This window comes from Echeneis naucrates, chromosome 2, assembly GCF_900963305.1.
Source record: "Echeneis naucrates chromosome 2, fEcheNa1.1, whole genome shotgun sequence".
Lineage (NCBI taxonomy): Eukaryota > Metazoa > Chordata > Actinopteri > Carangiformes > Echeneidae > Echeneis > Echeneis naucrates.
The window spans coordinates 15,595,711-15,621,966 of NC_042512.1; positions in this window are offsets into that span (position 1 = coordinate 15,595,711).

Here is a 26,256-nt window from a genome sequence, read left to right on the forward strand (position 1 = left end):
TCAAGCTACAACCAACAACTCTATTTAACTGTGCATGTAAGCATACCTGATTGGTAGAAAACACGGGACTCGGCCCCACCAACAAGAACCATAAGCATGCTTGTGATTATACTTCCCTATTCCGTACTCAAGTCTGAAAAATATCCAAAAACTCTGAAGCTGCAAACTTGGTGAAAAGCCATACTTGGGCCGCTCTCCAAACCTTTGGCCCCATTTAGATTGCTGCAGGGACCTGCTAACCTCCCGTGGCCAAACTCGAGTTTCTATTAGGTCAGCAAAGACGTGGAAAAGCTGCCAACTGAGCTCAACAAAGCTCAACACAAGTATTTAATTAATTTAAGATTAAACTGAAGACATCATACAGTTTGGTCGACACCTGCCCTCTCCGTAAAGTGGCCTGATCTAACTCTTATGATTTTGTGCTATATAACCACATATGCTTAGTTTCTGTATTGTCTTCAAAGCCTTTCTAGTGATGTGCATTGGAAATTAGCAATGGCTACCAATTCCTGGACAAGCATGTGAAAACTGCTTGTGGAACCCATCCATATTAATGAGCATTGAATGAAAAACATGTCCAAAATGACACGTGCAGGCAAAAGAAAGCCAAATAAGAAACTGATGCAAATGACAAGATACGCAAAACGACCACACAAGCATGCAAAAGGACAATCAAGTGATGCTGAGCCACCACAACCAGATTCAAAGAGACTCCTGAGCTACTAAATCACAACACAGTAACAAACATGACCAAAAAAAAAAAAAAAGACAAACTACATTTCCAACAGCTACGGAGCAACAACTTCAACTTTATATGGCCCTTCTCTTACATGAGAGCATCACAGGGTGGCTTTTATATTTGGAAAATCCTACACTGATGCTTGATACAAAAATGCAGCCTCATATGAACTAACTTCAGAGTGGACCTTTCATTTTCTCTGCTTCTACCCAGAGACAGCAGCAGTCACTGAATTTGCTGAGGCCCAAAACTTTCATTTTATTATACTTCCTTTTTTCAGCTCTTGGCCACCTTCTTATCAATTCATATCAAACTAGGGACCCCCCCCCAAAAAAAAAAAAAAAAAAAAAAGAAACTTCCCCCCATGAATGTAAGCAGTTTGTATAACAATTTATTTTGCTAGTCAGTAAGGTGGTTTATTCTACCACCACAAAAAAAAAAAAAAAAAAAAAAAACCGAACCCTTTGTGTGGACAATGCTGTTTTTTGAGTTTTGATATTTATCAAAATCTCTATATAAACTGATCAGCAACTTGTATCAAGCATCGGATCTATTCAAAGTTTGAAGAGCAGTCTCATCACTGGCAGCTTTCCTGGCACCATCTTGGTATTCTTCCATTCATCCATCCTGAAACATCTTAAAACCAAAAATCAAGCAATCACCAACAGCTGAGAGACAAATGGCTGAGGACGCTGGTCAGCTGGGGGGACCAAGATGCTGCCATGCCAGCTGGGGAGGGACGAAGCTCAGACAGCAGCTCTGACACCTGCTGAAAACAGTTCATTGTATTTCTATTTTTTTATAAACAGACTTTGCCCCTTAATGAAGTCAGCTCCAACATGGCGCTGCTGCAGGAAAACAGAGCACAGTCAGGTCAACAAACTGCACTTCTGAATAGTTCAAATCAGGTTGTCCTAGACTTTTTCATTGTCTGTCATAATCCATGTCTTTATTACAATCAAACAAAAATTAATGACAAGTAGTCAACGCATTTAATTTTCATGCATTTGTTAATTGCAAATTCAATTAGAACTAGCAGAATGATGCACTTGTGAAGGCATGAGACAAAACATTCATCATGTTAACAGCAGTGACATCAGTGGCCACGAAAAACACCAACTGTGCCCATATGAGTAAATAACCCAGTTTTACAAAATTAAATACTTGCAATTAAAACATAAACAAACTTTGCAAAAAAAAAAGGCTAAATATAACTCAGTCTCATTCTCACCTTCCTGTTGTGCATGGAGTGAAACAGGGCGCCTGCTTGTGTGTAATCAAAAGCGTCAAGTGAAGTTGCTGGAGAGGCGATTCTTGTTAAAATTTTGTACCTTTGCTTCGGACAGACGGCTTCATGTCTGTTTTAATATTGTTCTGAAGTAATTGCAACCCGTCAAAATGACAAACGGCCTTCAGATTTGCCCATCAAATCTGGGAAATAAAAAAGGAAACTTCTCAGTTAATGCAGCTCCTGGTTCAAATATATCTGCATGACCGAAACTTGCCTGTGACTTCTTCCTCACTCCCGTTTTCCTCCATCTTCCATTTCCCAGCACCGACCGACCTGCTTAAAACAGAGAAAGTTAACATTTTTACTCAAATGTGACACAAACCTGGCTCAAAAACTCAAACCAAATCTGACTACTTCTGCAGCTCAGTGACACTCAGAATTTGAATTTTCCACACAAACGTCTCTCCAGTTCCTACTTTGTTTTCAGGAGACACGTGGTGGACTTCTGGCGTCTGCAGCTGAAGTCTGACACTGAGAGCCTGTCGCACCGGCTGGACAGCGTTTAAGAAGACGAGCCAGCAATCAGCACACCTGACCTAATTTACCATCCACTCCAATGAATCCGGAGTCGTGACGCAGCGGAGCCGCAGCCGGTAGAATTTGGGAATGACGTGATTGGACGTGGTTGTTGTCGTGTGCTGTGCGTGCTGTGTTACGTCCCGTCGTGTCCAGGTGGAGGACCAATTAGGCTCACCTGGATTTAATCAGGACTGATGTCGCGTCAGAACAAGCCAGCGATCCGCTCGGTTCTCTGCTTTTGGACGACATGTAGGTCGGCTTTGTGCTGTTTCAGGTAGTTTCAGCCGTGTTGTGTGGTAGGCTAATCAATTCTCTGTGTGTGTGTTTGTTTCAGGCTCTTTCCGGCTCCACAAGCTCCCCAAAGAGCCGCCTTTCCCGGTAAAACGCACTCGTTCATGTTGTTTTCGTGTTTGTGTGTTTTGCACGCTGTCTGCACCACGGAGGGGTTCACCGGGCACCTGTCTCACTTCACACGTTTGTTTTCGGTGAACAAATGCTGTCAGTCACATGCAGATGATTGCGTGGACTTTACCAGTTTGATGCTTTGCGAGTGTGTGTGTGTGACGGTACAGTATACATCTTAATTTAAATGGTGCCCATGAGCTTTATTTAATAGTCTTGTTTCCCTCTGTTAGTGCTGGAGAAGAAGCAGGAGGGGGCGCCAATCAACGCGTTGAAGATGGGTTTGTTTGAAGGTGTAACTTTATGTGGAAACATTTAATACAACGTTGAGGTGTTCATATTCTCACCTTGTGCTGTTGGACTGTCTTGTTTCCATCTGGAAGCAGGTCTGTTGGTGCTGGAGAAGAAGCAGGAGGGGGCACCAATCAGCGGTTTGAAGATGGGTTTGTTTGAAGGCGTCATTTCAGGTGACACGTACATTTCATACAATGTTGGTGTTCATATCCACACTGTGTGCTGTCAGACTGCTTTTGTGTTCCAGTTTCATGTTGGAGGCGACGTAGACGTTGGGCAGACTCTCTGAAGGGGCAAAGCTGGGTCAGGACTCTCCTCCCTCCCACTCAGATAAGAGTCTCATTTATTCTCAGAAATAGCAGTGCAGTAAATGTCCATCCTGACTTGCTGTACCCTGAAGTGGAATCTGTGCCGCTGCAGTCGTCGTGGTCAGTGGTGCCAGCAGGTGAGCTTGAACTTGTTTGCAAGATGACTGTTGCTGTAATATTATTGCATCAGTGGGTTGTCACTCTTCTTTGGTGTTGGGTAGTCACGTGGTGTCTGTTTTGTGTTGGGGGTAGGTTTTTTTTATTATTGTTATTGTTATTATTATTATTGTTCTTGTTGTTGTTCCTATCTTTTTTCTTTTTTTTTTTCAAATTTGATGGGCAAAGCTGAAGGCCGTTTGTCATTTTGATGGGTTGCAATTACTTCAGAACAATATCAAAACAGACATGAGAAGCCGTCTGTCTGAAGCAAAGGTACAAAATTTTAACGAATCACCTCTCCAGCAACTTCACTTGACGCTTTTGATTACACACAAGCAGGCGCCCTGTTTCACTCCATGCACAACAGGAGGAAGGTGAGAATGAGACGGAGTTATATTTAGCTTTATTTTTTTTTTTTGCAAAGTTTGTTCATATTTTAATTGCAAGTATTTAATTTTATAAAACTGGGTTATTTACTCATAGGGGTGCAGTCGGTGTTTTTCGTGGCCACTGATGTCACTGCTGTTAACATGATGAATGTTTTGTCTCATGCCTTCACAAGTGCATCATTTTGCTTGTTCTAATTGAATTTGCAATTAACAAATGCATGAAAATTAAATGCATTGACTACTTGTCATATTAATTTTTGTTTGATTGTAATAAAGACATGGATTATGACAGACAATGAAAAAGTCTAGGACAACCTGATTTGAACTTTTCAGAAGTGCAGTTTGTTGACCTGACTGTGCTCTGTTTTCCTGCAGCAGCGCCATGTTGGAGCTGACTTCATTAAGGGGCAAAGTCTGTTTATAAAAAAAATAGAAATACAATGAACTGTTTTCAGCAGGTGTCAGAGCTGCTGTCTGAGCTTCATCCCTCCCCAGCTGGCATGGCAGCATCTTGGTCCCCCCAGCTGACCAGCGTCCTCAGCCATTTGTCTCTCAGCTGTTGGTGATTGCTTGATTTTTGGTTTTTAGACGACATGTTTAAGGATGGGTGAAGGAAAGAATACCAAGATGGTGCCAGGAAAGCTGCCAGTGATGAGACTGCTCTTCAAACTTTGAATCGATCCGATGCTTGATACAAGTTGCTGATCATATTATATAGAGATTTTAATAAATATCAAAAGACAAAAAAAACAGCATTGTCCACACTTTTTTTTTTTTTTTTTTTTTTTTTTTTTTTTGTGGTTGTAGAATAAACCACCTTACTGACTAGAAAAATAAATTGTTATACAAACTGCTTACATTGATGGGGGGAAGTTTCTTTGCTTTTTTTTTTTTATTTTTTATTTTGGGGTCCCTAGTTTGACATGAATTGATAAGAAAGTGGCCAAGAGCTGAAAAAAGGAAGTATAATAAAAATCAAAGTTTTGGGCCTTAGCAATTTCAGTGACTGCTGCTGTCTCCGGGTAGCAGCAGAGAAAATGAAAGGTCCAGTCTGAAGTCAGTTCATATGAGGCTGCATTTTTGTATCAAGCATCAGTGTAGGACTTTCCAAATGTAAAAGCCACCCTGTGATGCTCTCATGTAAGAGAAGGGCCATATGAAGTTGTTACGTAGCTGTTGGAAATGTAGTTTTTCTTTTTTCTTTTTTTTTTTGGTCATGTTTGTTACTGTGTTGTGATTTAGTAGCTCAGGAGTCTCTTTGAATCTGGTTGTGGTGGCTCAGCATCACTTGATTGTCCTTTTGCATGCTTGTGTGGTCGTTTTGCGTGTCTTGTCAGTTGCATCAGTTTCTTATTTGGCTTTCTTTTGCCTGCACGTGTCATTTTGGACATGTTTTTCATTCAATGCTCATGAATATGGATGGGTTCCACAAGCAGTTTTCACATGCTTGTCCAGGAATTGGTAGCCATTGCTAATTTCCAATGCACATCACTAGAAAGGCTTTGAAGACAATACAGAAACTAAGCATATGTGGTTATATAGCACAAAATCATAAGAGTTAGATCAGGCCACTTTACGGAGAGGTCAGGTGTCGACCAAACTGTATGATGTCTTCAGTTTAATCTTAAATTGCTAATAATTGTGTTGAGCTTTGTTGAGCTCAGTTGGCAGCTTTTCCACGTCTTTGCTGACCTAATAGAAACTCGAGTTTGGCCACGGGAGGTTAGCAGGTCCCTGCAGCAATCTAAATGGGGCCAAAGGTTTGGAGAGCGGCCCAAGTATGGCTTTTCACCAAGTTTGCAGCTTCAGGGTTTTTGGATATTTTTCAGACTTGAGTACGGAATAGGGAAGTATAATCACAAGCATGCTTATGGTTCTTGGTGGTGGGGCCGAGTCCCGTGTTTTCTATCAATCAGGTATGTTTACCTGAACCACCACAGTTAAATAGAGTTGTTGGTTGTAGCTTGATGAGACCATCTAATCAGACTTCCTCTCCCTTGTCCCCGTATACATGTACAGGAGTGAAATTCATACATTTGTTGAAATCATGTTGCCTCTGCTCTTTTGGCTTGTGGGAAATGGGCCTATGACATCACAGACCACAGCACAGGTGGAAAGAAAGAAAGGAAGGATGGTGAGCGAGCAAGTGAGTGGATTTGTATCTGTCCAAAAAAGAACTTTTGCTGCAGACATTGCCATATTTGACACTTTAACAGGTAGCTGGCTTCTTCGGTCTGGCCTCCTATGGTTATGGTTTAAATGCTCTTTGACTTGTGGGTCGTAGGTTGGTGCTAAACCGAAACACACACGCAGGTCGCCTTCTCCAGCTCCATTCTGACTGTGTGTCTACATGCAGCAGTAGCGTGACTGCATCTTCCAGGATGTTGGTGTGGCTTCCAGTAGTTGATGAAGGTGAGTCCCATGTTTTCTGTCAATGTCTGTGTTCCGAGCTGAGTTCAGTAGTGTTGTTGTAGTGTGGCTCTCCCACTTGGTGAAGGTTGTGCTGTCTGTCTGTCTTTTGGAGTTGTCACGGTGTGCGTTGCTCACGGTCTATCTTTCCTGTATAGTGTGTTTATTTCAAACTGTATTTGGTGTGTCCCTGTGTCTGACATATTTGTGATTGTTTGCAGGTTAGTGAGAGGTGAGAGCATTGATGCATTTAGTGTGTCCTGTAGGACGTGGTGGTGCAGCAGGTGGCCTGGGGTAAGTAAGTCCCTTTAGTCCCAGAGTGAATGTTCAGCTTGTTTGAATGGTGCTTCTGTTGTTGTCTAATAGTGTGTGTGTGTGTAGGAGCCAGAAATATGATTTGATTATTGATTGTTTACTGTCTTGTATTTGTTCTTGCATGTATTTCTAGGTGCTACGGTTTTATACTTGCTGAAAATTTCTCAAGCCCACAAGCGACGTCTTGTCAACAACAAAGGGAGTGCAAACATATCTTATCTTTACAGCGTTTCTTTCACCACCAAAAAATCGTATACTGTTACAGAAACAAAAATGGAGTTCATATCCCAATAAAGTAACAAGCCTGCTCACAAGCCTGCACTCGTTTTAAAGCTGAAGATGTGCCCAACAATAATCTGGGGTCAATTTTGTCCATCGTGTCAAGCTAATGGGACGTTTTGTCGTCTTTCAGACTTCGTCAGACTGCACATCTTTTACGTGCAGGTAGGATCTCCTGTCAATCAAAGTCACGTGGAAGACGAGTTTTTTGTTTGCGGTTAGGGAGATGTAGGCTCTGATGTAGAACAATCTCTCATTGGGCAAAATTTTCTCAACAAATAAGCCCTGCGTAACCTAGTTTATTCAGTGTCAAGCAGAGTTGAGGCACATGAGACACACGCACACAGTCAATGCTGTCGGCCTGGATGGGTTTAACCCGAACAGTGAGTGTATGAACCATATATGTAAAAATCAACCTGTTTCATCACTAAGATTATAAAATATCAGTTTTCACACAAAACTTCAAACTAGTTTATCTTTCCCAAACATATTGTACAGGTACAGCTCAAAAATTTGAATATTGTGAAAAAGTTAAATATTTTTTTCAGTCATACCAGAAAGTGAAACTGTAATTTTGTATCGTGTCAACGCCCAAAGAGTGAAATATTTCAAGCCTTTGTTTCTTGTACGTTTGATGATTATGGCTTACAGATAATGAAAACCCAAAAAATCAGTGTCTCAGAAAATTTGAATATTGTGAAAAAGTTCAGTATTGGAAACTGTTGGTGTCACCCTGATCAGCTAATTCAGTCAAAACATTGGCAAAGGTTTCCTGACCCTTTCAACAGTCTCTCAGTCTGAGTCGTCAGGCTACACAATCATGGGGAAGGCTTCACAAGGAGGGTAAGACACAAAAGGTCATTGCTGAAGAAGCTGGTTGTTCACAGAGTGCTGTATCCAAGCATATTAACAGAAAAGTGAGTGGAAGGAAAAGGTGCAGCAGCAACAGAGATAACTGCATCCTCGAGAGGATTGTCAAGTGAAATCCATTGAAGAATTTGGGGGAGCTTCACAGGGAGTGGACCGAGGCTGGAGCCGGCGCATCAAGAGTCACCACACACACACGGACGAATACCAGACGTGGGCAACAAATGTTGCATTCCTTGTGTCAAGCCACTCCTGAACCAGAGACAACGTCAGAAGCGTCTTATCTTGCTCGATGTCCCAGAGACTGGAGGAAGAGTGGAGATGCAGAACATCCACATTGCTTGAACTCCAGTGTGACGTTTCCACAGTCAGTGATGATTTGGCTGGTGTTGGTCCACTGTGTTTTCTGAAGTCCACAATCAATGCGGCCACCTACCGGGAAATTCTAGAGCACTTCATGCTTCCCTCTGCTGACAAGCTGCATGGAGATGCCGATTTTATTTTCCAGCAGGACTTGGCACCTGCCCACACTGCCGAAGGTACCCAAAGCTGGTTCAATGACCGTGGTGTTACTGTGCTTGATTGGCCAGCAAACTCCCCTGACCTGAACCCCGTAGAAAATCTATGGGCTGTTGTCAAGAGGAAGATGAGACACCAGACCCAACAGAGCAGATGACCTGAAGGCAGCTCTCAAAGCAACCTGAGCTTCCATGACACATACGCAGTGCCACAGGCTGATCGCCTCCATGCCACGGTGCATTGATGAAGTCATTCATGCAAAAGCAGTCCCATCCAAGTATTGAGTGCCTAAACATGAACAGAATTTTCAGAAGTCTGACATTTGTGCTTAAAAGATATTTTTTGGACTGGTCTTATGTGATATTCTAATTTTCTGAGACACTGACTTTTAGGTTTCCATTATCTGTAAGCCATAATCATCAAAGTTACAAGAAACAAAGGCTTGAAATATTTCACTCTTTGTGTGTAATGTAATCTACATAAAATTCCAGTTTCACTTTTGAAATTACTGACAAAAATATTTCACTTTTTCATGATATAATTTTTTGAGATGTACCTGTGTTTTCACAAGCCATTTTTTTTTTTTTTTGGAATGACTCCATTTAATATTTTAATCAATCAGTTCTTTCATTTACGCCACCAATCATAGTTGTGCCATTAGCACTTCTGTAGTTATAATGCTTTAACTGCAGTGATGCAAAAACAGGCAGAAATTGCCAAAAACTGCCTCTGCATGAACAGGTTAAAGCCAAGCGTTGAGCCAGCTGGCGTGCATTTTTGCATAACCCTGGATTCTGGTATAATAAATCTCCAGTTCATCATTTTCTACCTCTGGACATTGGATTTTTTTTACAGCAATGTGTGCCAGGACTTATTCCCCCAGGCAGCCTCCACAGTGGCTTTTGGAACTGAATGAAATGAATGGAAAGTTTAGGAAACTAGCCACTACAGTGTGTTTGTTTGTTTGCAGGCTGGTGAAACTGGACTTGCCCCCCCTGTTTCAGCTAAGTGTGTGTGAGAGAGAGAGAGAGAGGGTGAATTTTGAGTATTTACAAATGTGGTTGTGTGACATGTTGTGTTGTCTGTCTGCAGGTTGGTGGAGTGCTGCCTTGTGTGTGTTCAAGGTAAGTCTCTCTTGCCTTCCTTCCTTCTTTTGTTGTTGTCGCTGTCTGTAGTCTGCTGTGTGTTTCTTAACCTGTGTTGTGTTTCAGGTGCTGTGGTTGGTGCTTTGTGTCATTGGAGGAAGTGAGTTTATGGTGTTTACAACACGTGACCAACATGGACACAGGAAACGAACTGGTGTTGTGGACTAGTTCGTGGTCGACCGTTTGGACTTCTGTGGGTTGTCGGTTTGAGTCCGGCTCTGGTAACTGATGACACTTATCACTTGTTTTCTTTCACGTCCAACAACAAAGAAAAGTTAAATATGCCCGGAGCTCCATGAAAAATTATACCTTTTGAGAAAGGTTTTTTTTTTCATGCACATTTTTAAACTGTAGTCAAATATCATATTAGAATTTCCGAAATGTAAATGACATTCATTGTTTTAATCATTATTTGAAAGGAAACATGGCAGACAATGTGCCTTCGGAGGAAAGTGAGACACTCCGAAATATAAGGTTGTGTTTTGTGCCCTCTGCTGGACACTTTCAAAGAATCCAGTCTCCATGTATGTCAGAGTAATTAATCCGGGTGAGTGTCGTCATTTTTACACGGCAGTGTTCGGCTCAGGCCAAAGATGTTGTCAACACAAAGAAAGGACTTTACAGGAAGATGATCATCGCGGACTGAACCAATCTCCAGATGATGTTTGATTCCCAGCCCTCCCTGTGTGGTGACCTGTCCAGGTGACTTCAGGTCTGTCCCCGCCCATTATGACGTCATCAAGGTGTGAAATACGCTCCGCCGTGTACACGGGGTATTTTATTTTGAAAATACAACGGATGTTTTATTTTGTGTCTGTGCAGGATTTTCCGTCCCACACGACCTGCTCTGAGTAATTTATGCAACTACAACTCTGCGTATCTGTTCCGGAGCTGTTCCGGAGTCGTGACGCAGCGGAGCCGCAGCCGGAGGAATTTTGGGATGACGTGATTGAACGTGGGTGTTGTCGTGTGTTGTGCGTGCTGTGCGTGCTGTGCGTGCTGTGTTACGTCCCGTCGTGTCCAGGTGGAGGACCAATTAGGCTCACCTGGATTTAATCAGGACTGGTGTCAGGCCGAGCTTCAGTCAGAACAAGCCAGCGATCCGCTCGGTTCTCTGCTTTTGGACGACAGGTAGGTCGGCTTTGTGTTGTTTCAGGTAGTTTCAGCCGTGTTGTGTGGTAGGCTAATCAATTCTCTGTGTGTGTGTTTGTTTCAGGCTCTTTCCGGCTCCACAAGCTCCCAAAGAGCCGCCTTTCCCGGTAAAACGCACTCGTTCATGTTGTTTTCGTGTTTGTGTGTTTTGCACGCTGTCTGCACCACGGAGGGGTTCACCGGGCACCTGTCTCACTTCACACGTTTGTTTTCGGTGAACAAATGCTGTCAGTCACATGCAGATGATTGCGTGGACTTTATCAGTTTGATGCTTTGCGTGTGTGTGTGTGTGTGTGACGGTACAGTATACATCTTAATTTAAATGGTGCCCATGAGCTTTATTTAATAGTCTTGTTTCCCTCTGTTAGTGCTGGAGAAGAAGCAGGAGGGGGCGCCAATCAACGCGTTGAAGATGGGTTTGTTTGAAGGTGTAACTTTATGTGGAAACATTTAATACAACGTTGAGGTGTTCATATTCTCACCTTGTGCTGTTGGACTGTCTTGTTTCCATCTGGAAGCAGGTCTGTTGGTGCTGGAGAAGAAGCAGGAGGGGGCACCAATCAGCGGTTTGAAGATGGGTTTGTTTGAAGGCGTCATTTCAGGTGAAACGTACATTTCATACAATGTTGGTGTTCATATTCACACTGTGTGCTGTCAGACTGCTTTTGTGTTCCAGTTTCATGTTGGAGGCGACGTAGACGTTGGGCAGACTCTCTGAGGGGGCAAAGCTGGGTCAGGACTCTCCTCCCTCCCACTCAGATAAGAGTCTCATTTATTCTCAGAAATAGCAGTGCAGTAAATGTCCATCCTGACTTGCTGTACCCTGAAGTGGAATCTGTGCCGCTGCAGTCGTCGTGGTCAGTGGTGCCAGCAGGTGAGCTTGAACTTGTTTGCAAGATGACTGTTGCTGTAATATTATTGCATCAGTGGGTTGTCACTCTTCTTTGGTGTTGGGTAGTCACGTGGCTTCTGTTGGGGCAGGAATTATTATTATTATTATTATTATTATTATTAGATTGTTCCTCTTCTGGACAGTAACTGCTTGTTGGTTGTGTGTGAAGGTGTCCCTCCATGGAAGCAGTGCATGATGTCCAGTCCCAGTAATCAGTGACCTGTCTGCGTGCAGCTCGTCCACCTTCCCGGTCCAGGATGGATGGATTGTTTTGCTGGAGGCCATTTGGTGAGTTGGTGCCATTATGTAAATTTCCAGGTAAGGCCTTGCCACGATTCTCCGTTTACTGCCGCTTTCTGCTTTCAGGTTCAACCTCACCAGGGACTCCACATCAGATGGGACTGCAGCGAGGGTCGGCTGAGGGTCTGTACAAGCAGCAACTCTGCTGTAGCTGATAGATGAATGAGAGAGGATCTCTTTACAGTGAAGTAGTAACAGTGACTGGATCGGTAATGAATGTCTTTCCTCCTTTCAGAGTACCAGTGTGATGGAAGGGGCCGATCAGCAGCGTCGTTGGACTGATTTCTGTTGACATTGTTTGTTCTTTGTATGTTGTAAATAGGCAAATAATTTTAATGTTTTTTTTTTTTTTTTTCCTTTCTTCTTTGGTACATGTGTAGCAAGCGGTTGTGGTTGGATGTTAGTGTGGTCTGTCAGGTGTGCTTTGTTGGCACTGAGTTGTTTAACGGTTAGGAGTGTGTGGTCCAATGCAGTGGTTGTTAGCTTTGGGGCTGTTGTGGTTGTTTGCTTTGGGGCTGTTGTGGTTGTTAGCTTTGGGGCTGTTTGTGGTTGTTTGCTTTGGGGCTGTTTGTGGTTGTCTGCTTTGGGGCTGTTTGTGGTTGTTTGCTTTGGGGCTGTTTGTGGTTGTTTGCTTTGGGGCTGTTTGTGGTTGTAGGTGCTTCTTTTGGTTTGGACAGGAGTTGTATTGCAGAGAATATTTGTTCTGTTTATTAACTACTCTTCTTTCTGGTCTCATTTCCATGTTTTTGGAGCTGTTCTTGACCCATTGAAGCATCATCATCTCTCCCTGACTGCAGTTGGAGCTGGAAGGTTTGCACACGTCTCTCTGCATGGTCCTCTTTAGCCACATAGCTGGTGGTGTCACGTGGTGCAGTAAATGTGTGCTTGTATGTTGCCATGCCTTTTTGTCCTGGTGTAGGAGCAGTGCTGATGAGTTGAAGGTAAGTTGGATTCAATTAGCAGCAGTTGTTTGTCTCCTTGGCTGCCTGTTTGTCCTTTCAGTGGCCTGTAGATGGAAAACTCTCTCCCAACCACTGTGAGGCTGCAGCAGCTCCTCCTCCCCTGGATGATGATCCTGATAATGCAGAGTATGTACAAGGCAGAAATGTAAGCATTTATTTTATTTATTTTTTTTTTGTGTGATGGCAGCAAAATGTTGGTGTTGCTCCTACTTTTTTTTTTTTTTTTTTTTTTTTTTTTAATGAAATGATTGTCTGCTCTGGTAGCCCTGTTTGGTTGGTGTTGGCCTGGTTAATGGTCTGAGTAGTTTGAAGTGAGGTTGTGGTGGTTGTTGGGCTGTAACTTGCTACAGCTTGTGTGCAGCATTTAGGTCATTTGCATTATTTTTTAGGGGGGTTTGTTTTGTTTGCCTATTTACATGTGCTGTTGTGTAAATGAAATGTAAAGTGTATTGATTGTTCACTTGGTGGATGTAAAAGTCTGCGAGGACTTCATGCTACTGTGGAATTTATTTTTGAATTGAAAATGTTTGAATATGTTCTTTGTAAAGGAAAATGTAACGTTGAAATGTAAAATCAAAAAAGTGGTGTTTTGATGGATGTTACTGTCAGACAAGTTGAACGTCAACTGAATTTTTGAAAACATTAAAGAAAAGTAATGCAAAGCAGTTTTGCCATGTCGTTTTTTTTTTTTTAAGCTTCTTTTTAGCATTTTCACATTTAGTCTTTTCCTTTATTCTAAAGGTAATTCAACACTGTCATCTTCACTCCCAACTTTGGCAATTTGTTTCTTTCATCTTCTTGGCGCTATAACGTTTCCTTTTGTGCGACTTTACCACTAATTATTTTTCTTAATACGTCAACTGTTTCTCTTTGCTTTTATAATGTAATGTTTTCTCTACATATAAAACTTTACCTGTTCTTCACGGTCTTTATTTATTTATTTATTTTTTTTTTCTCCCCACTTTCTCTTGCCTTTTTGCTTTTTAAACTCTTTCCTCTTGTGCACTTGGTTTCTCTGTTCCCTTTTATTCTTTCACTCACGCAATTCATCCTTGTCATCTTTCACACAGCCCTCTTCCTCTTTCTCTTGTACATTGTCTTTGTATGTACAGCTCTTGTCTTTTCTGTTATCCAATTTTGACACTGTCTTTTCCTTTGCCCCACCTTGACACATTAATCCTGTCATGTTAGCCTTTCTGTCAATTGTCACACCTAGTCTTTTCCTGTTTTTATACTTGATCCTATTCTTCCCATATTGTCAATTTCCTTTCCCCCAGTCCAACACTTTAACAGTCGTCTTAGTACTTTATCTATCTTGACCTTGACATGTGGACTTGACCTCCTGGTCTTGTCTCTTACATGTTGGGTGAGGAGGAAAGACTACTCCCTCCTACTCTCACCCATGTATTATATAAGTCTTTTCTCTTTACGTTCTTTGATGCTGACCTAATAAAGTCAGTGACAACCCCACCAGAGAAAACATGTTTTTTTGGGGTTTTTGTTTTTTTTTTTTAAAAGCTCTGAGCTACATCCAGCATATTTACATGACATCTCACGTGACTAATAGTTTATTATGCCCTGTCTTCAAAGAGAAATAAATACCTGGCCCCTGGTGCTTCACTCTTATGAGCAGACTCTGCCTGACACCATGAATCCACTCCCTCAGTGAGTGGGGCAGCTCAAGCACCATCACAACAGTTCTTCCTGACTTGGTGACATTAAACTCACTTCAGCACACTACAGTCCTACATGTCCCTACTCCGACATACCAGAGAAGAAAGAAAAGCTCATTTAGAATGTCCACAGAAGAAATAAATACACCATATCCAGATTAGAATTGACTTTCTTGAAGGTTTTGGTTTTTTTTGTAAACACAACCCTCCACAATCCATACTTGGGCCAGGAACAACACCACAGCCTGCAACAACAAAACACAAACACCAATTACAACCAAACAGTGAGTGTGAGGGACTGACCATCAGCCAGGACAGGGGGCCTCACTCAGCTGCCTGCAACACAAACACAGCCTGAGCAACATACTAACACCAGAGCACAGCTTCAACAAACAAACACACACTTACCTGATACACCTATACTTTGGACAGTGACTGCCACAGTTAGAGGGGTGCAACCAACAAGTTCACCAAAAGGGGAAAACTGAAAAACCACCTTAACCAAACTAACTACAGCTGACCAAAGTCGGCAAACAGCATCCAATTACTACAGCAAAGCATGACTAGACAGAGAGGTAACAAACTCACCTTCACATACAGGAGGAAGTCACCTCTCACTGACCTGCAAACTGTCAGACAGAGGGACACACTACAGGAAAGACAGACAGACAGAGGGACATTTGAAATCCACATCAGACAGAGACACTGTCTGTCCACTTTAACTGAAGACTCAGACAGACAGGGCAGTGTGAAGGGGCTCTGTATGTGAGATCTGAGTCCTCCAGTCTGGAAACAGCTGGTTCAAATTCATCATGAGAAGCAAGCTAAATTAAAAGAACATTTCACGTTAGTTAAGTTTTCATAAATCAGGAGAACGGCGAAGGTAAACTTTAAAATAACAAACATCATCTGAAGGTCGATTTAATGTTTCCTCCCTCTTTACTGTGATTCTCTTCCTGTTAAGGGAATTAAAAGTCACATGAAAACCTGTCAGAGTGTTCATGTCTGTTTTTTCTTTCTGTTGACTTCAGTTTGATCTCCATGGATTTTGAAGTCCAGCAGCCAAACTGGAGACTCTGAAGCTCTGACTGACATTTGAGTGTCATAGACTCAGTTTTACTGAGCAGAGGGAAATGGAGCCCTCCTGTGGAGAGATTGTGTAAGGACGTCACTTTACCTCACTGATCCTGTTGTTTCAACATCCAGGGTCCAACATACAGAGTCCAGGGAGTAACTATAAGAGTAGCAGACTGTGATACAATTATATTGGGATGAAATTCTCTTCAATGTCTTTTTCTGTATTGTCTCGTGATGACAGTTTAATGTCAGTTGTATTCAGAATCTTTATTCTGGGTGTTGGACTTTAAAAGTCACTAATAACTAAAACGAAACTTGCCCTCAGAGAGCATGAACGATCGTTCAGTCTGACTTTTTAATTTTCAGATTTAATGCAGTCCATCAAGATAATTTCATTGTCCTCTGAAGCTGTGACTGACATTGGAGTGTTTATTACTCAGTCAAACTGAGTTTTTGAGTCCATACGAGAGTAACGGTAAGGTTGGGCTATTAATTTCCTTTTGTCAGAATCGGTTTGCTATCAAAGAGTTTTAAAGGCCAACAATTGAACTGAGATTCAATTTTAAGGTTGGACTTTGAATCCTCATTACCTCTTTAAGGAAGCAAGAAAGAGGAAAAAAACAATAAAGTTCTTGGAACTCCAAATGTTTGTATCAACTGTTTGACCCATTAATGTGCTGCTTTGGGGAATCAAAAAAAAAAACACAGTTTCTGATATTTGTGATGATTCAGAGAAGAAACTCAAAACCTTTCAGAAGCTGTCCTTTCATTGAGTTCATCACTGAAGTGTATTGTGGACAATCACAGGTGGACAGGCGAAGTCCTCCTTCTGATATAATTATGAGGTTTGGCATGAATGTTTGCCCTGTTTTGCCTGCTGGCTGGTGGCTCAGATAGTTGGGGTCCTCGTCCAGTGTTTGGCAAACAGAGATTCAAATCCTGCAACTGATGACGCTGATCACTTGTGTTCTTTCCTGTCCAACACAAAAAGAAAAGTTAAATACGCCCGGAGCTCCTTGGCTTGTTGCAATGATTAGCTCAGTCAGATGGCCAACCGTTTGGGCTTCTGTGGGTTGGTGGTTCAAGTCTGGCTCTGGTAACTAATGACACTTGTTTTCTTTCACATGCAACACAAAAAGAAAAGTCAAATACGCCCGGAGCTCCTTCCACTGTCACGACGATTAGCTCGGTCAGTTGGTTGGCACTTTGGGCTTCTGTGGCTTGTTGGTTCGATTCCTGTTCTGGGCATTGTCTTTACAAGCCCAGTACCAGAAATGCAACCTTAAAAGGACTCCGAAAACATTTGTTAGCGCAGAAGGAGTAAGTGGCGCACAGGGTTCCTTCGTGTCCTTAAGTGTGTGTGCGCAAGTTGGCAATGGTGTGACTCCCGGTTCGAAACCACTGTTGGGTGATAGTGGAGTCGTCTCTGGTCCGTTCTCCGATACAGCTCAGGTACGCCTCCGGTACCTGAGTGGGTGGTCTCGGGTGTGGCGAGGAGGTGGTAAGGGGGGGCGTCTGCCCCCCCCGAGATTTGGAGAAATAAAAGCACGGTGTTATGCTAAAGTTTTATTTGCAAAACCTTGACGACAGCTACTAAGAACCCTTATGTAACATACAAATGACAAGTTTCCTCACAGTTTCTCCATAAGATCAATATCAAACGTCCCTCTGTCTGTCCACTTGAACTGAAGACTCAGACAGACAGGGCTTACATAAGGGTTCTTATTAGCTGTCGTCAAGGTTTTGCAAATAAAACTTTAGCATAACACCGTGCTTTTATTTCTCCAAATCTCGGGGGGGCAGACGCCCCCCCTTACCACCTCCTCGCCACACCCGAGACCACCCACTCAGGTACCGGAGGCGTACCTGAGCTGTATCGGAGAACGGACCAGAGACGACTCCACTATCACCCAACAGTGGTTTCGAACCAGGAGTCACACCAATGCCAACTTGCGCGCACACACTTAAGGCCACGAAGGAACCCTGTGCGCCACTTGCTCCTTCTGCACTAACAAATGTTTTCGGAGTCCTTTTAAGGTTGCATTTCTGGTACTGGGCTTGTAAAGACAATGCCCAGAACAGGAATCGAACCAACAAGCCACAGAAGCCCAAACTGCCAACCAACTGACCGAGCTAATCGTCATGACAGTGCAAGGAGCTCCGGGCGTATTTGACTTTTCCTTTTGTGTTGCATGTGAAAGAAAACAAGGGCTAAGTGTCATTAGTTACCAGAGCCAGACTCGAACCACCAACCCACAGAAGCCCAAGCGGTTGGCCATCTGACTGAGCTAATCATTGTGACCATCCAAGAAGCTCCGGGCGTATTTAGCTTTTCTTTTTGCGTTGGCCGTGAAAGAACACAAGTGATCAGCGTCATCAGTTGCAGGATTTGAATCTCTGTTTGCCAAACACTGGACGAGGACGCCAACTATCTGAGCCACCAGCCAGCAGGCAAAACAGGGCAAACATTCATGCCAAACCTCATAATTATATCAGAAGAAGGACTTCACCTGTCCACCTGTGATTGTCCACAATACACTTCAGTGATGAACTCAATGAAAGGACAGCTTCTGAAAGGTTTTGAGTTTCTTCTCTGAATCATCACAAATATCAGAAACTGTTTTTTTAATTGATTCCCCAAAGCAGCACATTAATGGGTCAAACAGTTGATACAAACATTTGGAGTTCCAAGAACATTGTTTTTTTCCTCTTTCTCGCTTCCTTAAAGAGGTAATGAGGATTGAAAGTCCAACCTTAAAATTGAATCTTAGTTCAATTGTTGGCCTTTAAAACTCTTTGATAGCAAACTGATTCTGACAAAAGGAAATTAATAGCCCAACCTTACCGTTACTCTCGTATGGACTCAAAAACTCAGTTTGACTGAGTAATAAACACTCCAATGTCAGTCACAGCTTCAGAGGACAATGAAATTATCTTGATGGACTGCATTAAATCTGAAAATTAAAAAGTCAGACTGAACGATGGTTCATGCTCTCTGAGGGCAAGTTTCGTTTTAGTTATTAGTGAATTTTAAAGTCCAACAACCAAAATAAAGATTATGAATACAACTGACATTAAACTGCCATCACGAGACAATACAGAAAAAGACATTGAAGAGAATTTCATCCCAATATAATATCACAGTCTGCTACTCTTATAGTTACTCCCTGGACTCTGTGTTGGACCCTGGATGTTGAAACAACAGGATCAGTGAGGTAAAGTGACGTCCTCACACAATCTCTCCACAGGAGGGCTCCATTTCCCTCTGCTCAGTAAAACTGAGTCTATGACACTCAAATGTCAGTCAGAGCTTCAGAGTCTCCAGTTTGGCTGCTGGACTTCAAAATCCATGGAGATCAAACTGAAGTCAACAGAAAGAAAAAACAGACATGAACACTGACAGGTTTTCATGTGACTTTTAATTCCCTTAACAGGAAGAGAATCACAGTAAAGAGGGAGGAAACATTAAATCGACCTTCAGATGATGTTTGTTATTTTAAAGTTTACCTTCGCCGTTCTCCTGATTTATGGACAGGTAACCTCTTTCTGACTCTCAATTCGGTAAGAAGTCATCTTTCTCTGTTTCCTAATTGATTCCGACGATTCTTCACTTCCGCTAACTAGCTTAGCTTATTTTAGCTTAGCTGTTAGCTGGGCCTCCCGCTCTCCTCCTCCTCTGCTGCTCTGTGTGCTCCATGTTTAGTTCCTCCTCTGCCTCCTTCATTCAAAGTGCTCCTTCTGGTAAATCCACTCTGTCTTCGGACAAATCGGACTGAATTCGGTAGAAAGTTGAGACCAGGAGCCGCGCTGTCTGCTGTCCGGTTCAAACTGCTGTTGTGTTCAGCCATCTTGAATCACGCAGTTACGTCAGTCTCGCGATACTTCACACTGACAGGACACTTCGGTATCTCAGAGTAATGAAAATCATATCTAAAGAAACTGTCCGTCCACCGACCATCTACACTTCGTCAGGAAATTAAAGTCAGACATGAAAACTTAACTAACGTGAAATGTTCTTTTAATTTAGCTTGCTTCTCATGATGAATTTGAACCAGCTGTTTCCAGACTGGAGGACTCACATCTCACATACAGAGCCCCTTCACGCTGCTCTGTCTGTCTGAGTCTTCAGTTAAAGTGGACAGACAGACAGAGGGACATTTGAAATCCACATCAGACAGAGACACTGTCTGTCTTTCCTGTAGTGTGTCCCTCTGTCTGACATGTGTGACAGTTTGCAGGTCAGTGAGAGGTGACTTCCTCCTGTATGTGAAGGTGAGTTTGTTTCCTCTCTGTCTAGTCATGCTTTGCTGTAGTAATTGGATGCTGTTGGCCGACTTTGGTCAGTTGTAGTTTGGTTAAGGTGGTTTTTCAGTGTTCTTCTTGTAAGTGTTCCCCTTTTGGTGCACTTGTTGGTTGCACCCCTCTAACTGTGGCAGTCACTGTCCAAAGTGTAGGTGTGTCAGGTAAGTGTGTGTGTGTTTGTTGAAGCTGTACTCTGGTGTTAGTGTGTTGCTCAGGCTGTGTTTGTGTTGCAGGCAGGCAGCTGAGTGAGGCCCCCTGTCCTGGCTGATGGTCAGTCCCTCACACTCACTGTTTGGTTGTAATTGGTGTTTGTGTTTTGTTGTTGCAGGCTGTGGTGTTGTTCCTGGCCCAAGTTGTGTGTTTACAAAAAAAACAAACCTTCAAGAAAGTCAATTCTAATTTTGATATGGTGTATTTATTTCTTCTGTGGACTTTCTAAATGAGCTTTTCTTTCTTCTCTGGTATGTCAGAGTAGGGACATGTAGGACTGTAGTGTGCTGAAGTGAGTTTAATGTCACCAAGTCAGGAAGAACTGTTGTGATGGTGCTTGAGCTGCCCCACTCACTGAGGGAGTGGCTTCATGGTGTCAGGCAGAGTCTGCTCATCAGAGTGAAGCACCAGGGGCCAGGTATTTATTTCTCTTTGAAGACAGGGCATAATAAACCATTAGTCACATGAGATGTCATGTAAATATGCTGGATGTAGCTCAAAGCTTTATTTAAAAAAAAAAAAAAAAAAAAAAAAAACACCCCCAAAAAACATGTTTTCTATGGTGGGATTGTCACTGACTTCATTAGGTCAGCATCAAAGAACATAAAGGGAAAAGACTTATATAATAATACATGGGTGAGGGTAGGAGGGAGTAGTCTTTCCTCCTCACCCAACGTGTAAGAGACAAGACCAGGAGGTCAAGTCCACATGTCAAGGTCAAGATAGATAAAGTACTAAGACGACTGTTAAAGTGTTGGACTGGGGGAAAGGAAATTGACAATATGGGAAGAATAGGATCAAGTATAAAAACAGGAAAAGACTAGGTGTGACAATTGACAGAAAGGCTAACATGACAGGATTAATGTGTCAAGGTGTGGCAAAGGAAAAGACAGTGTCAAAGAGGATAACAGAAAAGACAAGAGCTGTACATACAAAGACAATGTACAAGAGAAAGAGGGCTGTGTGAAAGATGACAAGGATGAAGGGCGTGAGTGAAAGAATAAAAGGGAACAGAGAAACCAAGTGCACGAGAGGAAAATTTAAAAAGCAAAAAGGCAAGAGAAAGTGGAAAAAAAAAAAAAAAAAAAAAAAAACAAAAACAGAAAAAGACCATGAAGAAAAGGTAAAGTTTTGTATGTAGAGAAAACATTACATAATAAAAGCAAAGAGAAACAGTTAACGTATTAAGAAAAATAATTAGTGGTAAAGTCGCACAAAAGGAAATGTTAACTCAACATTGTCATCTTCACTCCCTACTTTGGCAATTTGTTTCTTTCATCTTCTTGGTGCTTTACCTTAAGAATAAAAGAAAAGACTAAATGTGAAAACGCTAAAAAGGAGCTAAAAAAACAAAAAAACACGACATGGCAAAAATGCTTTGCATTACTTTTCTTTAATGTTTTCAAAAATGCAGTTGACATTCAACTTGTCTGACAGTAACATCCATCAAAACACTTTTTTTAATTTACATTTCAACATTACATTTTCCTTTAACATATTCTAACTTTTTCAATTCAGTTAAGTTCCACAGTAGCATGAAGTCCTCACAGACTTTTACATCCACCAAGTTAACAGTCAATACACTTTACATTTCATTTACACAACAGCACATGTAAATAGGCAAAAAAAAAAAATAAAAAAAAAAATTAATAAATAAAAAATAACCCCCAATGCAGATGACCTAAATGCTGTACACAAGCAGTAGCAACCCAAACCACAACCTCACTTAAAATGAAAACCATTAACCAGGCCAACACCAACTACACGCCAACCAAACAGGACTACAGGAGCAGACAATCATTTTATTTTATATAAAAAAATAAAATAAAGTAGGAGCAACACCAACATTTCGCTGCCATCACATCAAAATCAATGCTTACATTTCTGCCTTGTACATACTCTGCATTATCAGGATCATCATCCAGGGGAGGAGGAGCTGCTGCAGCCTCACAGTGGTTGGGAGAGAGTTTTCCATCTACAGGCCACTGAAAGGACAAACAGGCAGCCAAGGAGAAAAACAACTGCTGCTAATTGAATCCAACTTACCTTCAACTCATCAGCACTGCTCCTACACCAGGACAAAAAGGCATGGCAACATACAAGCACACATTTACTGCACCACGTGACACCACCAGCTATGTGGCTAAAGAGGACCATGCAGAGAGACGTGTGCAAACCTTCCAGCTCCAACTGCAGTCAGGGAGAGATGATGATGCTTCAATGGGTCAAGAACAGCTCCAAAAACATGGAAATGAGACCAGAAAGAAGAGTAGTTAATAAACAGAACAAATATTCTCTGCAATACAACTCCTGTCCAAACCAAAAGAAGCACCTACAAGCAACTAAACCAAAGCAGACAACCACAACAGCCCCAAAGCAGACAACCACAACAGCCCCAAAGCAGACAACCACAACAGCCCCAAAGCAGACAACCACAACAGCCCCAAAGCTGACAGCCACAACAGCCCCAAAGCAAACAACCACTGCATTGGACCACATACTGCTAACCTTAAGCCACAACCATTAAACAACTCAGTGCCAACAAAGCACACCTGACAGACCACACTAACATCCAACCACAACCGCTTGCTACACATGTACCAAAGAAGAAAGAAAAAAAAAAGAAAAAACATTAAAATTATTTGCCTATTTACAACATACAAAGAACAAACAATGTCAACAGAAATCAGTCCAACGACGCTGCTGATCGGCCCCTTCCATCACACTGGTACTCTGAAAGGAGGAAAGACATTCATTACCGATCCAGTCACTGTTACTACTTCACTGTAAAGAGATCCTCTCTCATTCATCTATCAGCTACAGCAGAGTTGCTGCTTGTACAGACCCTCAGCCGACCCTCGCTGCAGTCCCATCTGATGTGGAGTCCCTGGTGAGGTTGAACCTGAAAGCAGAAAGCGGCAGTAAACGGAGAATCGTGGCAAGACCTTACCTGGAAATTTACACAATGGCACCGACTCACCAAATGGCCTCCAGCAAAACAATCCATCCATCCTGGACCAGGAAGGTGGACCAGCTGCACGCAGACAGGTCACTGATTACTGGGACCGGACATCATGCACTGCTTCCATGGAGGGACACCTTCACACACAACCAACAAGCAGTTACTGTCCAGAAGAGGAACAATCTAATAATAATAAAATAATAATAATAAAATAATGATAATAATAATAAAATAATAATAATAAACCCCTGCCCCCAACACACACAAAACAGAAGCCACGTGACTACCCAACACCAAAGAAGAGTGACAACCCACTGATGCAATAATATTACAGCAACAGTCATCTTGCAAACAAGTTCAAGCTCACCTGCTGGCACCACTGACCACGACGACTGCAGCGGCACAGATTCCACTTCAGGGTACAGCAAGTCAGAATGGACATTTACTGCACTGCTATTTCTGAGAATAAATGAGACTCTTATCTGAGTGGGAGGGAGGAGAGTCCTGACCCAGCTTTGCCCCTTCAGAGAGTCTGCCCAACGTCTACGTCGCCTCCAACATGAAACTGGAACACAAAAGCAGTCTGACAGCACACAGTGTGAATATGAACACCAACATTGTATGAAATGTACATTTCACCTGAAATGACGCCTTCAAACAAACCCATCTTCAAACCGCTGATTGGTGCCCCCTCCTGCTTCTTCTCCAGCACCAACAGACCTGCTTCCAGATGGAAACAAGACAGTCCAACAGCACAAGGTGAGAATATGAACACCTCAACGTTGTATTAAATGTTTCCACATAAAGTTACACTTTCAAACAAACCCATCTTCAACGCGTTGATTGGCGCCCCCTCCTGCTTCTTCTCCAGCACTAACAGAGGGAAACAAGACTATTAAATAAAGCTCATGGGCACCATTTAAATTAAGATGTATACTGTACCGTCACACACACTCACAAAGCATCAAACTGGTAAAGTTCACGCAATCATCTGCATGTGACTGACAGCATTTGTTCACCGAAAACAAACGTGTGAAGTGAGACAGGTGCCCGGTGAACCCCTCCGTGGTGCAGACAGCGTGCAAAACACACAAACACGAAAACAACATGAACGAGTGCGTTTTACCGGGAAAGGCGGCTCTTTGGGGAGCTTGTGGAGCCGGAAAGAGCCTGAAACAAACACACACACAGAGAATTGATTAGCCTACCACACAACACGGCTGAAACTACCTGAAACAACACAAAGCCGACCTACCTGTCGTCCAAAAGCAGAGAACCGAGCGGATCGCTGGCTTGTTCTGACTGAAGCTCGGCCTGTTCAACAGGCCGCGACATCAGTCCTGATTAAATCCAGGTGAGCCTAATTGGTCCTCCACCTGGACACGACGGGACGTAACACAGCACGCACAGCACACGACAACAACCACGTTCAATCACGTCATCCCCAAATTCCTCCGGCTGCGGCTCCGCTGCGTCACGACTCCGGAACAGCTCCGGAACAGATACGCATACGATAGTTGTGCCGGAGCACGGCGCATAAATTACTCACAGAGCAGGTCGTGTGGGACGGAAAATCCTGCACAGACACAAAATAAAACATCCGTTGTATTTTCAAAATAAAATACGCTCCCCCGAGTACACGGCGGAGCGTTTTTCACACCTTGAAGACGTCATAATGGGCGGGGACAGACCTGAAGTCAACAGGTCAGAGGTATTCAGGCGGCATTTCACCCCGTTGGTACCATGGACGGGGAGATTCTTGATTCTGGAGGTTTAATTTTATGTGGCATGGAATACCTTTGCAGGATTAATTGGAGTGGATGGTAAATTACTAATTTGGTCCAATAAGTGTCCTCGCCACTCCCGCTGTTTGGATGTACTCTTCCCTTGATATTATATTTAACCGTAAGAGATCGCAGCTTACAGTTTTCGATATAAATTCAATATATTTCAATATAAATTGCAATAAAAACAGATTTTCATTTAGCTGCAATCTATCTATAGGAGAAGCGTAATTGGAGGTAGCTAAAAACGATTTCCTGCAATCCTGTTGATTCCTCTTTGATGCTTCTTACAGGATGGTGTGACTCTTCCTCTTGGTGAAGGTTGTGCTGTCTGTCTTACTTTTGGGGTTGTCACGGTTTGTGTTGCTCATGGTCCTGAGTGACAGACAGGCTTTCAGTGTCAGACTTCAGCTGCAGACGCCAGAAGTCCACCACGTGTCTCCTGAAAACAAAGTAGGAACTGGAGAGATGTTTGTGTGGAAACCAGTCTGTTTTATTTCATGACAGACAGGAATTAGCGTTTCAAATTCTGAGTGTCACTGAGCTGCAGAAGTAGTCAGATTTGGTTTGAGTTTTTGAGCCAGGTTTGTGTCACATTTGAGAAAAAATGTTAACTTTATCTGTTTTAAGCAGGTCGGTTGGTGCTGGGAAATGGAAGATGGAGGGAAATGGGAGTGAGGAAGAGGTGCAGAAGTCACAGGCAAGTTTCGGTCATGCAGATATATTTGAACCAGGGGCTGCATTAACTGAGAAATCTCACATGCAACACTGAGTTTAAGACTAAACTGTGCGTTGGAAGAGGGGAAAGCATGTGTTCATTTGGGGGGAAAAAAAGTTTCTTTATTGCTTTTTTTTTTCCCTTCCCCTAGTTTGACAGGAATTGATAAGAAATTGGGCAAGGAGTTACCTTCTCCTTCTGTGGGTTGTTGGGTCGAGTCTGACTGTGGTAACTCGTCAGATAGTTGACTGTTTGGGCTTCTGGAGCTTGTTGGTTCGATTCCTGTTCTAGACATTGTCTTTAGAGGCCCAGTACCTTAAGTGTGATCATGGCCTACTTCTCTCAAAACTTTTAGATACCTGTTAAATTATTTCCTATAATGATTGAGTACAGCTGCAGCCCATGTCCTTAGTAAGCTGGATAGATAGATTATTAGATAAATCAATAGGTGGCTCATGTTAGTTATCAGTTGCACTCTGAGACTTTGAATCTTTATTTTGGTTGTTGGACATCAAACTGCCAGCACGAGACAATACAGAAAGACATCGACCAGAAATTAATCCCAACATAATATTGCTAATATCACATT